The following is a 13,526-nucleotide window of genomic DNA, read 5'->3' on the forward strand; positions in this document are numbered from 1 at the left end:
AGTTACTAGTGTAACAACCACAAGATTCTGTTAAGTTCTGCTAGTGTCATTTCCTCATTAAGAAGGAAATAAGTTTAATATAGCACATGTTTATGATGAACTGTGCAACTGTGCTGACCCTTTATGATTTGCTTTTCTAGGTGAATGAAGAAATTTTTATCAAGTACTTTATGCTGAATATTTTGCTCAACACTACTTAATTTACAAATAAGCAAGATGAACAGTGCCTTCAAGGTGAGGGATAGTGATTATATCCAAATGTGGCTGGGAAGTGGTTTGAGTGCAGGGAAATTAGATGAAAAGGACAACTACAAGAGGTTCAAGGGACAAAATTCCCAGCGAACAAGGCTGGCTAGAATGAAGGCCATATAGTTGAGAAACTTCTACAAAATCATGAATCAAAGGCCAGCATCATGACCTGATTCTTGAACTCATCTATTTTATCCTTCTGATCCAAATGAAATTAATGTGGACAATACTGCTTTCATTTCTGCCTTTGTTGATTTTCATCCAAATTTTCTCCTACTAAAGCTAACACCTGGTTTGGACATTTTTTTAAAAATATATGTTAGCTTATACCATTATCCTTTTCCTTTTGAATATATAATCTCTTTTCAGTAATATTCTTTTATGTATTGTGTCTTATCATAGTTCAGTAATAGGCATGAGTTTACATTTAATTTGTTGTATTAGACTCTCTAACTCACTTAATTCCCTTATTCTGTATATTTTGTTGTTCTTCAGTGGGCAACAGAATATGAGAGATTAAAGAGAAAAGACATAGCAGAATATGAGAAAAGGTAAAGAGATAGGGAATAGAAAGGGAGGAGAGAGAAAGAGACTAGGAATGTGAAGTTAGAGAATACTGAAGAAGGAAGCTTTGACAAGAGAGACCAAATCTTTGAGTCAAAATATGGGGGAAAGGAGCAAAAAAAAAAAAAACAAAAACAAAAACAAAAACAAAAAAAAAAAAAAAGGAAATGTTATAAAGAAATTCTTAGGAAAGACAAAAATGACATTATATAGACTACCTTCTATCTTCTCAGTAAAATAAGAAGGTTCTCAACTGTAGTGGTGGTAGCAATGGAACAACACAAGAGAAAAGATTTGGTTTGGGAAAGTTTATATAAGCAATGAGTTAGGGAATCCATAAGAGAAGAACAAAACAATTATCTTGCTGCAGCTGAAGTTGGGTAACATGACTTTATAATATTACCAATCAGTGCACCTATGTGACTTGCCTCAGCTCTTTTCTGTAGCACATGAGTAAGAGCTGGGGAGGCAGAAGGTGAGAATAATCTAGGGCTGAGGTTTGCCAAAAGACAAAAGCACACAGGGATTTGAGAGCAGGAGATGGTGTGGCATTGAAATGTTAATGATACTAGGAAGTGAGAAAGTTGTCAGAGAAAATATTGAGGAAAGAGCCTAACAATCTCCAAAGTGGTATGGTTTAAGGAGAGAGATGTTTCTGTGATCAGATAGAGAAATGTCAGTTTCTAATTAAGGAAGCAGAATAATTGTGGGTGGTGATGAGATCTAGTTTTTGTAGCTAAGGTGGAATGGAAGAGTAAGTCACAAGACACAAAAAGGTTGATAAATTGAGAGATCGTTAATTGCATATTAATGTGTATATGTATATATACATACACATACATACATACACATACACATCCACCCATACATTATATTCCAAATATTTTGTATCTAAAAGAGCACTGGACTAAATAGAAAATCTTATAGAATTCAAAACCCTACCTCTTAGTGTCTTAAAAATAACAAGGTATTGTTATTTTTAAATTATTAAAATAATTTAATATTATTATTAAATTGAATTATTTAATAAGGTAACAAAATACCTTATTAAAATAAGGTAGTGTCTACCTTAGTGCCTTAAAAATAACAAAAGAAAATCATTTAATAATATCTCTAATAAAGAGATGATTTTTTTTGCTCAAGTTTAAGAAACAATTATACCTCATAGTGATGATCTTTTTGTAGCCATGCTAACAATAAGGTGATGATAATTTAATTCAGAGAATTAACTCATTAACTCAATTAATTCAGAGAACAGTAACTTATGAAATAAGTTATGCTTGTTTTGGTTTTTGAAACAAGGGTAATCTATCCTAAGCAAAATAAAAGTTTAGCATAAAATCTTAAGATTTGAGGGGCTGTTTTTTTTTCAACCACCTTGATGAATAGCTGAACTTATTTTGTATACTTTTCGTTATTAGTGTGACCCTTGGGCCTTTATTTTGAAGCTTAATTTTAAAAGAGGGGAGGAGGCATTGCAATGAAAGAGGAAAAATGAGGCTGCATGACAGAATCCAGACCTCACAACAAAAAAAGTATAAATTATATATTTTTTTGATTTCTGCATCAAAGAATTTAAATAAATTTATTATGGAGTTCTTTTCATTTAATATTTACAATTAACCTTCATTAAGACTCATAAGAAAGGAAAATATGATTTTGGGAAATGAAATAAATATTTAAAATCAACTTAGAAAGCTGCATATACCCTACCTTAAGAACCCATTAAAAGGTAAGCCATTTCTAGAACAGGGACCATTTTTGTATTTGTGTATTCCCAGTATACTTTATATATATGAGACAAATTGCAAGACTATTTGAACTAAATCTGATACTAATCAAAATAAACTAGGAATGATTTAACCAAAATTACAGGAGACCTACTTTTTTTATCCTCCAATTTACATATGCCAGTCAAATTCTAAATTATAGCAAACATAAACAGTCACAAATACAGAAAAGAAAGGGAGATTAATCAGTATAAAAGTTAATACTTCTTCCACTAATTTTCTCTTAATTAGCTCTTCTTGAAATGCCATTGGAAAATAAAAATTGGGTTAATTATCAAAGACTTAAAATGTTTACCATTTTCATACAAGTATTGGGAGAAATAAATAAGTGGCAAAAACTATTGATGAAGATTCCAAAAACTGAAGAGTACAAGACCATGTTAACATTGGAGCAACTTTGTTAATGCTGTCTCAGGTGGATAAAACATTGAACACACACACACACACACACACACACACACACACACACACACACACACACACACTCTTTTTGTAAGAAGAGAGCTTTAGAGAAGGTAAAATCTGGACAGCAGAGCAAAATACATAAGAATTCAAAAGGTAGGATACAGTGGAACAAGTTTTTGAGACCACAGATTCTAGTTCCACTTTTGCTAGTGAGTAAATTATTTTGCCTTATTTTAATAGTCTTCATAATCTTTATGTAAAGTAAGGGGTTTTGTGCAGATGTCATTACTGTCCCTTATACCGACATGATTAATATTTTTATACTCTATCATCTAAGGAAAGTCAAATATATGTTAAGTGGTGAGTAAGAAGCAAATTGGAACCTGGGCTCAAATTCTACCTCTACTACTAACTAGATTACTGAGTATGTGATAATACATAACTCATTTAACTCTTGAGCTTCAATTTACTTAATTTTCTTTACATGAGGGACTAAGCCTTTCTAAGAATATTATTTTTAAATGCATAAAATAAATAGGTTCACAAGGAAACCAGCTTTATTAAAAGATTTATAATACCTCAGGAATTCATGGACCCTGAGATTAGACGTTTTCAAAGATTTTCTTCAAATTCTAGAATCCGATAAGACCAAAAAGCCCCAGAGATAACAACTGAAATCTAGAGAAATAAAATGATGTGACCAACATTACAGAGCTAGGTTACTGACAGAATCAGAGCTAGACTGAATGTCTATTCTCAGTGAAGGCATGGCATATCTCTTACTGAGGACTACTCCTAAATCTACCAGTAAGACAAGATGCAGACCTACTTCTGTTGTCTTAATCAAAGTAGAAACACTTTTGTTGACAAGAAATTTCAACAGATAACAGCTAATGTGTACAATGCTAACTATGTGCCAATAACTGGGATAAGTTCTTTCTATTATCTCATTTGATCCTTTAGAACAAATATGGGTTAGTATTTTCCCCCTCCATTTAACAGATAAGGTCACTGAGCCAAAGAGGTTTAATGACTTGTCACAAAGCTAGCTAGTTAAGTATATGAGGGCACATTTGAACTCATCTTAACTCTCAATCTAATCCTATTCCATCCCCTACTGAAGGAAAACTAACTTCCTTTTTACCAACTCATATATATCATTGGGCCTTGGGGAAGGCAGTTGTCTAAAGCATTCAAATCAAATTAACAATTATGGGACAAAGCAAGACACTATTTTTAATTTTCACTTCAGAATTTTTAAATTTCACTTCACAAATATTCAATTTTTCATTTTCAAGTCAGATTTCTGATTAAGGAAAGAAGATGGCATATACTATTATTTCTCAAAAAAGGGGGGGATGGGTAGGGGAGAGATGTGCCAAATAAAACAAAGAATAGAGCTTCATGGTTTAAAATTTTACTAGCTATCTCAGTGTCCCCATGTGTAAGAAGAAGGGAATGATCTAGATGACTTCTAAGGTTTCTTTTATCACTGATATATAATAGTGTTGGCTTCTGATCTCAGGGAGGACAAGCAGTAGTGGGGCAATGAATGGCTTGATCCCAAGATCCCAAGATTTACATTTTTTTTTTCTTTTATGAAGACTTTACAGTAAATTATGGTAAAAGTTGGGTTAAGTATTTGGTTCTACTCTATATAATCTAAGTCAAATACTTCTTCAAAACTCCTCCAAAATTTGCATTTACAGTAATTTCTTATGCTGAACCATAATATATTGAAATTGCAATGGGGAAAATTACTATGTTTATCTTCCAGTTAGGAATCATAACTGGTGCAAAAAAATTTAAAACATTTTGAATATATCTGAACTTTTTTTTTTTGCTAATTTGAGTATATAATAATATTGGGAACAACATAATGTAGTAAGTCTAGTGTATCCTATAAAACAACTAAATTCTTAATGAAGCAATGCTTTTTCTCTACAAAGAAAAATGAAGGCTGAATAACAAAAGTATAAATTAACTGTATTCCAAACAAGTCAGATGGCAAACGGAAAAGATTCAAGGAATGACACTTTGAAGAGAACATTGACAAACTGGAATATAATATATCCAAGTAAGACAAGAGTTTCAATGATATGGAAGAACCGGTTAAGTAACAACTTAAGAGGTTCTAAAGAATAACTGTTTCCCAGCATTTGAAGGGCTATTATATATAGAAAAGAAATTAGACTTTTTTTTCCCTGCTAAGTGGCAAAGAGAACCTTAACAAGGGGAAGTTCTAGGGAGACAGATTTGACTTAACCCTATATAATATAGTAATATAGTAAACTGAAAATGGAAATCTTCCTGGTAAGGTTGAAATTCTGTCATGGGATATGTTTAAGCAGTACCTAAAGGTATAATTTATCTATATGGCAGAAAGTTCTCCCAGATGAATTCTGAAATCCCTTCCAGTGCCATAATCCTGGAAGGTATTGATAGAGGGCGATTAGCAAAGAGTATGGTTGAGTTGGAAGAGGTATTTACACTAAAGTGCTAGGAAAGGCTAGAGGAAATAACTCCTTGCCTAGCAAAAATGCAAAGTACATAATTTTCAAAGTCCCCAAATTTCACTAAATGTCACTAATAGGGTTTACTAATTTAACAAAGATCATTTTGGAGGGTCAAAATACCTCTATTTTCTGCAGTTATCTCTTTTCCTTCCCTGGTTAGCAAACTAAAAATTTTTAATGAATTTTTCATTTTTTGTAATACCTCTAATACCCAGAGGCTTTGAGGTGCATGTGTTTTTGACATCTGAAAGGTAACTTGAAGTCAAAGAATCAAGATGGATTGATGAGAATTCTTAAGATTGAAAAGGGCAGAGTATCCTCATCAATGAGTAGAATAAGAGCTTTCATTTTAAAAAGGGAAAAATAAAGTAGTACCATCTGCTGGGAGGAAAGAAAAGTCAAGGAAATTAACACTGTTTCCACAGTTTCTCCTTTCAAAGGGCCAAAAAATTTTCATATTTAAGCTAGGGAAAAGTAGTTTCAATGTAATACATCAAATGCAAAGGTAGAAATAAACCAAAATTATAAAAGGGATTAGAATAAAACACGCTTCTGAAATCGTCAAATAAAACAAATGCTTAATTTCATTTGCTCATTCAAGCTATTGATACTTGAAAGTCCAAATGAGAATGTTGAGCTAAATAGATTAGGGAAAGATTAATAGCAGATGATTTAAGATGGGTAAGACCTGGTTCAGCAGAAAGGAAGGTAAGAGGCATTCTAATCATTAAGAGCAATGAGAACCCAAACAAGTTCAAGATTTGTCTAGTGGTGACCAATTTTGCAACAATGGCCAGAAAGATTCCTTTAGGATAGAGAGGTAAAAAATAGGTAGGTAGATGATTCAGATTTATAAGTCTGACTTGTAGTTATGCCTAACTCTGACTAAGATAGGATCTTTTTTAAAAATCTGCATTGCCTGAAAACTAGCTATTGTTTTAAAGATGGAAGTTTTAATGGTTGTGCACAGAAATTGAAAATATGTATAACAAGTATATTAGAGAGTAAGTAATAAAATTCCTGACCTGTATAATGTGAAATCTCCTCACCAGTACAAGTAATGACTTACTGAATTTCCTATATTCCTCCACCAATCTTGTTACCAAAGAGATCCACATGAAAATAGGATTTTGGTTTCCCCAAAGTTCACTGGTTGTCATAGAAATGATTGTTATATCAAAACGACTTGCATTTTCAGGTGAGAAATGGACAGATACTGAAAACAAACAACCCATACTATGTCAAATATCCAACTAAGTTTCAAATATTGTTAAAAAAATAAAAAAGACAAAGATATTTAACAAGAAAACAGACCTGTCTTATGCTTTAAAACGAATGCCAGAAAATAGAACATTGTAAGATCAGGGTAAGCAACAGAATATACAAACTTTTAGAGAAACACTTAATTTGCTTTTCATGCAATGTGCAAACAAAACAAAACTCCAAAGGGTAAAGAAATCTCAGCAGAAAACTGACTTATGGGTCATATAATTTTCAACTGGCTATAGGTATTGACTAGACTATTATAAACTTCAGTAAAACATTTAGACCAGTCTGCACATACTGAATCATCTAAATTCCTATAGTTATGTGAAGGATGTGACAAGTCTTCAAGAAACTTTCCATTTTCCAAGGGAACTTAAAAGTCAATATTCAACATGGGCATAAATTAGTTCACAAATTTCACTCCCTCAATAAGACAATTTTACATGAAATATCAATTTGCTCATAGGTTAAGAAATAATTAATTAGATTACTTCCTGGGGTTAACTCTGGAAATTGAGGTAACCATCTTGAAATTTTCTTAGTTTGCTAACCACAAAAGAACAGGAGAAAATTTCAAAAAACTAGCATTTTGACTCTCCAGTGTCGAAATTCCTTGATGAGTAATTTTAATCTTTCTTTTTGGGAATTATCTAATGTATTCATAGCACATTATGTTCTAATTTCATTCTGTATGTGGTTATTTTTTAGATCTATTTCTTGTATATACAGCTTATTAAATTTTGTTTTCATACCCATTTAGCAATAGATTGCTTTACTGAACTGTTTAATTCATATTTAAGGGTATGATTACTGGGCTCTCTTAATTTCTTCTTTTTCTCTATTTCAAAAAATGATCTAAAATCTAAAATCTAAAAACTACTTGATACCATCACCTCCATTCTCTAGTAATGTAATGAGATGGCCCAACTACTTATAAAAAGCAACACTTCTAAGAAGTGTCCATGATTTATTCCCTCCCCTTCCATTCTCTCCAGCGGATTGTACCCACAATCACTCCTTCTCAACCACCTAGTAGTTCTGTCTCCATAGGCCTTAAAAATGCCTGAATTGTTAAAAAAGCAAAACAAAGAACAATCAGCTTTTAAAAACGTGCATGTCCTTTTATATACTACCATCCCATCAGGTTATTTATTATACTATATCTCAATTTAATCTGGGCAGGAGGATAGGGAGAAGGTAAGGGGGGAAAGGGTATGTGGGGGTGTGGAAGGAGGACTCCTCTCCTCTCATATACACCTTTGACTGTTTTGCAGCATACCTTCCAAACTCAATACTGAATTGAAACTACTCTTTTAAAATACAATTTAGGATTTACATGAACTTATGCTAAGTGAAGGGAGCAGAACCAAAAGAACACTGTACATAGCAACAAGAAGTGATGATCACCCCAAAGAGATACTAAAGAAGGGAAAGGGACCTGTATGTGCCAAAATGTTTGTGGCAACCCTTTTTGTAGTGGCTAGACACTGGAAAATGAATGGATGCCCATCAATTGGAGAATGATCAAGTAAATTGTGGTATATGAATGTTATGGAATATTACTGTTCTGTAAGAAATGACCAGCAGGATGAATACAGAGAGGATTGGCAAGACTTACATGAACTGATGCTGAGCGAAATGATCAGAACCAGGAAATCATTATATACCTCAACAACAATACTGTATGAGGATGTATTCTGATGGAAGTGGATTTCTTCGACAAAGAGAAGATCTAACTCATTTTCTATTGATCAAGGATGGACAGAAGCAGCTACACCCAAAGAAAGAACACTAGGAAATGAATGTAAACTGCTTGCATTTTTGTTTTTCCTCCCGGGTTATTTTTACCTTCTGAATCCAATTCTCCCTGAGCAACAAGAGAACTGTTCGGTTCTACACACATATATTGTATCTAAGATCTACTGTAATCTCTTTAACATGTATAGGACTGCTTGCCATTTGGGGGAGGGGGTGGAGGGAGAGAGGGGGAAAATCGCAACAGAAGTGAGTGCAAGGTTTTTGATTTCCTTCACAAGCTAATTGTACAATAATTCAGAGTCTGATTCTTTTTGTACAGCAAAATAATGTTTTGGTCATGTATACTTATTATGTATCTAAGTTATATTTTAATATATTTAACATCTACTGGTCATCCTGCCATTTAGGGGAGGGGGTGGGGGGGTAAGAGGTGAAAAATTGGAACAAGAGGTTTGGCAATTGTTAATGCTGTAAAGTTACCCATGTATATATCCTGTAAATAAAAGGCTATTAAATTAAAAAAAAAAAAAAAAAAAAAAAAAAAAAAAAAGAAGTGAGTGCAAGGGATAATGTTGTAAAAAATTACCCTGGCATGGGTTCTGTCAATAAAAAGTTATTAAAAAAAAAAAAAAAGTGATGATCAATTCTGAGTGACCTGGCGTTTTTTAACATCGATGTGATTGACTCACAACAATTCCAGTTTCCAATACAATGAGCCATTCACATCCAGAGAGAAAAACTATGGAGACTGAATGTGATTCAAAACACAGTATTTTCACTTTTTATTTTTTTGGTGATTGTTAGCTTGTATTTCTTTCTTGTGTTTTTCCCCAATTTTGATCTTATCTTTCTTGAATAGCATGACAAATATGGAAATGCAGTTAGAAGAATTTACATGTTTAACCTATATCAGATTGCTTGCTGTCTAGGGGAGAGGAAGGGAGAGAGAAATGCACATAAATTTCAATGCAAAGTTTTGCAAGGGTGAATGTTGAACACTCTTTGCATGTATTCAGAAAAATAAAATACTTTAACTTTAAAAAAAATTACAATTTAAACTGAACACCATAATAAAGTGATGATTACATTAGGCTCCAAAGTAGAAACAGAAAATAAATCTCACTTCTTTCAAGAAGCAGTAAATTATGATTATGGAACAGTGATGTCAAATTCAAATAGAAATGGATTCTTGTGGAAACATGCCGACTTAGAAAATCATAAATTAACATAATCTATGTTGCATTTTTAAAATTAGTCAACATCTGCCAATTATATTTTTATTTTTTCCCCCTTCAAAATTCATGAAAAACATTCAGAAGTCCTAGGTTAAGAACTCCCATTTCAGAAAGAGAAACAAAGAATTCTCTTTGGCGCTACTTCCAATTAAAAAAAAAAAAAAATCACCAACTCCCCAAATGTTCATATTCTAGAAAGCATTTTTCAAAACAGCCCACTAATAGCTATTCTGGAAAAACTCAAAAACCTACAAGTGTTGAATAAAGATACAGAAGAAATGTGTGATGTATATGGGTAAAAGAAAGTGTGATGTTTAATGTGTTTCTGCATTGACTTCCTAGGTTAAATGTGGTTTGGATGGCAGAAATAATGATGAAAAGAGTAATCCTAGATAAGGATACCATTATATATGAGTCTCTCACTATAACATCACTCTCAAATCTCAAGCTTTGAAATTGCTCCATAGATGAAACTGTCTGTTCTTGATAGCTAAATTCTCAGTGCTGATACAAGGAAAAAAGTACAAAGTCCCTGTTCCAAGGGAATTTTCATTCTAGTCACTCAGTCAATAGTCATATATTTCATACTTGCTAAAACTGTTCTAAGCTCTAAGGAGAAAAAGAAAACCAAAATCACTGTCCCTTTCCTCAGGGATTATAAGATAGGTAGAAAATAATCAAAGAAAGGCACTAGCTTTGAGAGGAACAGCATCATGCCTCCTGCATAACATGGTACTTAAGCCAAGATGGCTAAAATTATCCTTCAGGAAAGACAGGAAGGAAATATAAAGAAATAAAAAGGGAGAGCATCCCAAACATGGGGAATAGCTAGCACAAAGGCACTGCAACTAGAGTTGAAATGTCTTAGGCAAGGAACTTGAAATAAGCAAGCAAATATCAGGAATCTAGATGTAAAGGGAGAGAGGAAAGGTAGGAAGGAGCATGTATATATGTAAGTATGTATGTGTATATACACGAGCATGTCAGCTAAGTCAATCAGTCTGGTCTGTGGCCTCCATAGCACTGGAGAAAGACCTGGGGTGAAGAGAGCCTTGGGACCTCCTGGGGAGGTCTTGGAGGTTGAAAAAACTAAGAAGTAGAAAGGTTAAATTAACTGACTGAGCTCAAGACAGGCCCTGGGACAGAGACAAAGTGAATTGGAGTTGGGGAGTTGGGACTGGAAGTTTTACCATAGCTCAATAACAGGCAATAATAGCACTACTTGAAAGATTGTTTTTGTTCCAACAATCAGTAGGAAGGTAAGGCCACTTAGTGGGAGCTTTAAATATTACAGGTATCCTATGTTACTTAATGAACATGTGTGGTATTTGTTACTTCATCTTGTAAATTCAGCATTACTTTACAGAGTATCAAAACTTTTTTTTTTTTTAAATTGAGCTTTTCGGATTGAGGACTCTGTTGTAAACAAAGTTGTCTTTCATGCCTAAATATGCTTTCCCTTATCTCTTTCTGTTTCTCCTGGCTCCATCCTGACATTGTGTTTTCCTTGTCTGTCTCCTATGCCAGAAATTGTTTTTCTCCTTACCCCCAACTTCTGTATTGTCACAATCTTTCTTAATTCTAAAGCTCTTCATTTCCCATATGACTAAACTCCTCTAAACTTCATCATACCCACAAGGAATCACAAGATCCTGCAGAATCATCTAGATCCTGGTATACATATTTCATGTATATCCTTTGCTCCCCAAATCCCTCTAAATGGATAATATAAAGAAAATCTCTTCTTTAAGTCTCCATTTAAAGAGGGCTTCGAAGCTAGCCATCTCTTTATTTCCTAGCAGCTTCACTCCATTGGCCATTTTCATCATGACCAGGCATACTGTACAATAGTTAAGAATTTACTGATTGATCCCTTCCAAAAAGCAGGGAGAAAAAACTGCAACATAAACTAATAAACAACAATCTCAGAAAAACACTCTCATAAAATACACATGTTTATATAGCATGAGTAGCTTTAGTAATAACATCATTGTTACTAGACAAAAACTGCCGCTGTATCACACACTCAATGTTTCATCTGCCAAAAAGTTAAAATAAGTAAAATTTACCTGTTCTAATCCTTTAGGAAACAAATCTTTCAAAAGCATTAGGACCATTAGCTAGCTGGGTGTGAGAAGAACAACAAAACATTAACCTATTCTAATAATTCCAAGCTCTGCTTTTCTACTGATGTCATAAGCCAACAACTCTATTCAAAGAGAATTCTTTCTTTAGTTTATAAATAAAAGTGATCTTTGCTCAGTCTTGATTGGCTCTTTATGACCCCATTTGGGATTTTCTTTCAAGATACTGGAGTGGTTTGCCATTTCCTTTTCCAGGTCACTTTACAGATAAGAAACAGGCTACCAGGGTTAAGTGACTTGCCCAGGGTCACAAAGTAACTGGCTGAGGCCACAGTTAAACTCAGGAAAAAGAATCTTTCTGACACCAGAGAATATCAGTAGATAGCTGCCCCATGCAGGTGCACCAAAATTAGCCATAGTCAAAAACATTACTAATAAAAATACTAATAATGTTTAACAATTTCATTTGGCTTTCAATGGCCCTAAAATGTTTGGTGGTAGTGATGGTTTGCATTTATTGCATTTTTGCATTTATTCAATAATTATTTTATTAAGCTTCAACTCTGTGCAGGGCATTGCGCTAATGGTTGGGGATACAAAGAAAAGCAAAAGGCAGTCCCTCTTCTCAAGGGGCTCACAAAGTAACATTCAAACAACTATGTACAAACAAATATATACAGGAAAACTAGAAAGAGCAAAGAGAAGAAAGGCGATACTTGAAAAAGTTTCCTGGACTTCAGTTGAGACTTGAAAGTAACAAGGAAGCCAGGAGGCAGTAATAAGGAGAAAAAATTCCAGGGAAGAGGACAACCAATAAAAATGGACATAATCGAAGTTGTAATGTCTTGAAATAATAATATAGTCTGTTATCACTGGATCAAAAAGTACATGGAAAGAATTAAGAAATAAAAATAGTAGAGAGGGGACTAGATTATGAAGGACTTTATATTTGATTATGCAGGTAATGAGAAGCCACCAGAGTTTATTAATAAGAGATAACATAGACTGTCACTTTAAGCCAATCAGTTTGATAGCTGAGAGGAAGATGGACTAGAAGTGAGCAAAGACTTGAAACAGGGAGACCAAACTATTGGGATAAGCCAGAAGTGAGAGATAAGGGCCTACAACAAATGAAGTGGCAGTAGCACAAGTCAGAAGGGGGCATATATAAGAGATGCCACGAAAGTACAATTGTTGTCCTGTGCAACAGATTGGATATGGAAATTAGAAACGGAAGTGTTTTCTATGTTATAACATAAAACAACAATATATTATGGAATAGAGCAACAAAGTATGGGTCACAAACAAGATAAAGGAACTGAGAATTATTTAGCCTAAAGAAGTAGATGCTCTTTATGTAGAAGAGATTTCCATACAAAGTAGATTTTTTAGTACCAGGATCTAGATTTAACCATGATAATAACAACAACAATGTTCTTAACATTTGAGCTATCTAAAAACTGGACAGACTGTTTTGGGAATTACCGAATTCTTCTCAACACTGAGTTTTCAAGTAGGATTAAGTATTTGTCAACATGGCAAAAAGGATTTTTTTTTTAATCAGATCCAGTTTGCTTTCAAAACTAGACTTTGAATCTATAATTTAAATGGAAATTTCACACCCTTTCAAATCAGAGATGATGTAAGAGGCAGACAGAT

At 33.6% G+C, this 13,526-nt stretch overlaps 1 protein-coding gene across 6 annotated transcripts in view; it reads right to left on the reverse strand.

Annotated features, from left to right (window-relative positions):
- The window catches only part of BRD4 (bromodomain containing 4), a 153,292-nt gene that overhangs the window by 93,912 nt on the left and 45,854 nt on the right, over window positions 1–13,526 (reverse strand). Inside the window, exon 1 of one of the 6 annotated variants that reach the window (XM_031947926.1) lies at window positions 6,550–7,620. The exons of the other annotated variants lie outside the window; for them this stretch is intronic. The gene's annotated coding sequence lies outside the window, so the exon portion shown is untranslated. Of the gene's footprint in view, window positions 1–6,549; window positions 7,621–13,526 lie in introns of those variants that run through there. 6 annotated transcript variants of the gene reach the window in all.

The sequence above is a fragment of the Sarcophilus harrisii genome, chromosome 1 (assembly GCF_902635505.1).
Source record: "Sarcophilus harrisii chromosome 1, mSarHar1.11, whole genome shotgun sequence".
Taxonomy (NCBI): domain Eukaryota; kingdom Metazoa; phylum Chordata; class Mammalia; order Dasyuromorphia; family Dasyuridae; genus Sarcophilus; species Sarcophilus harrisii.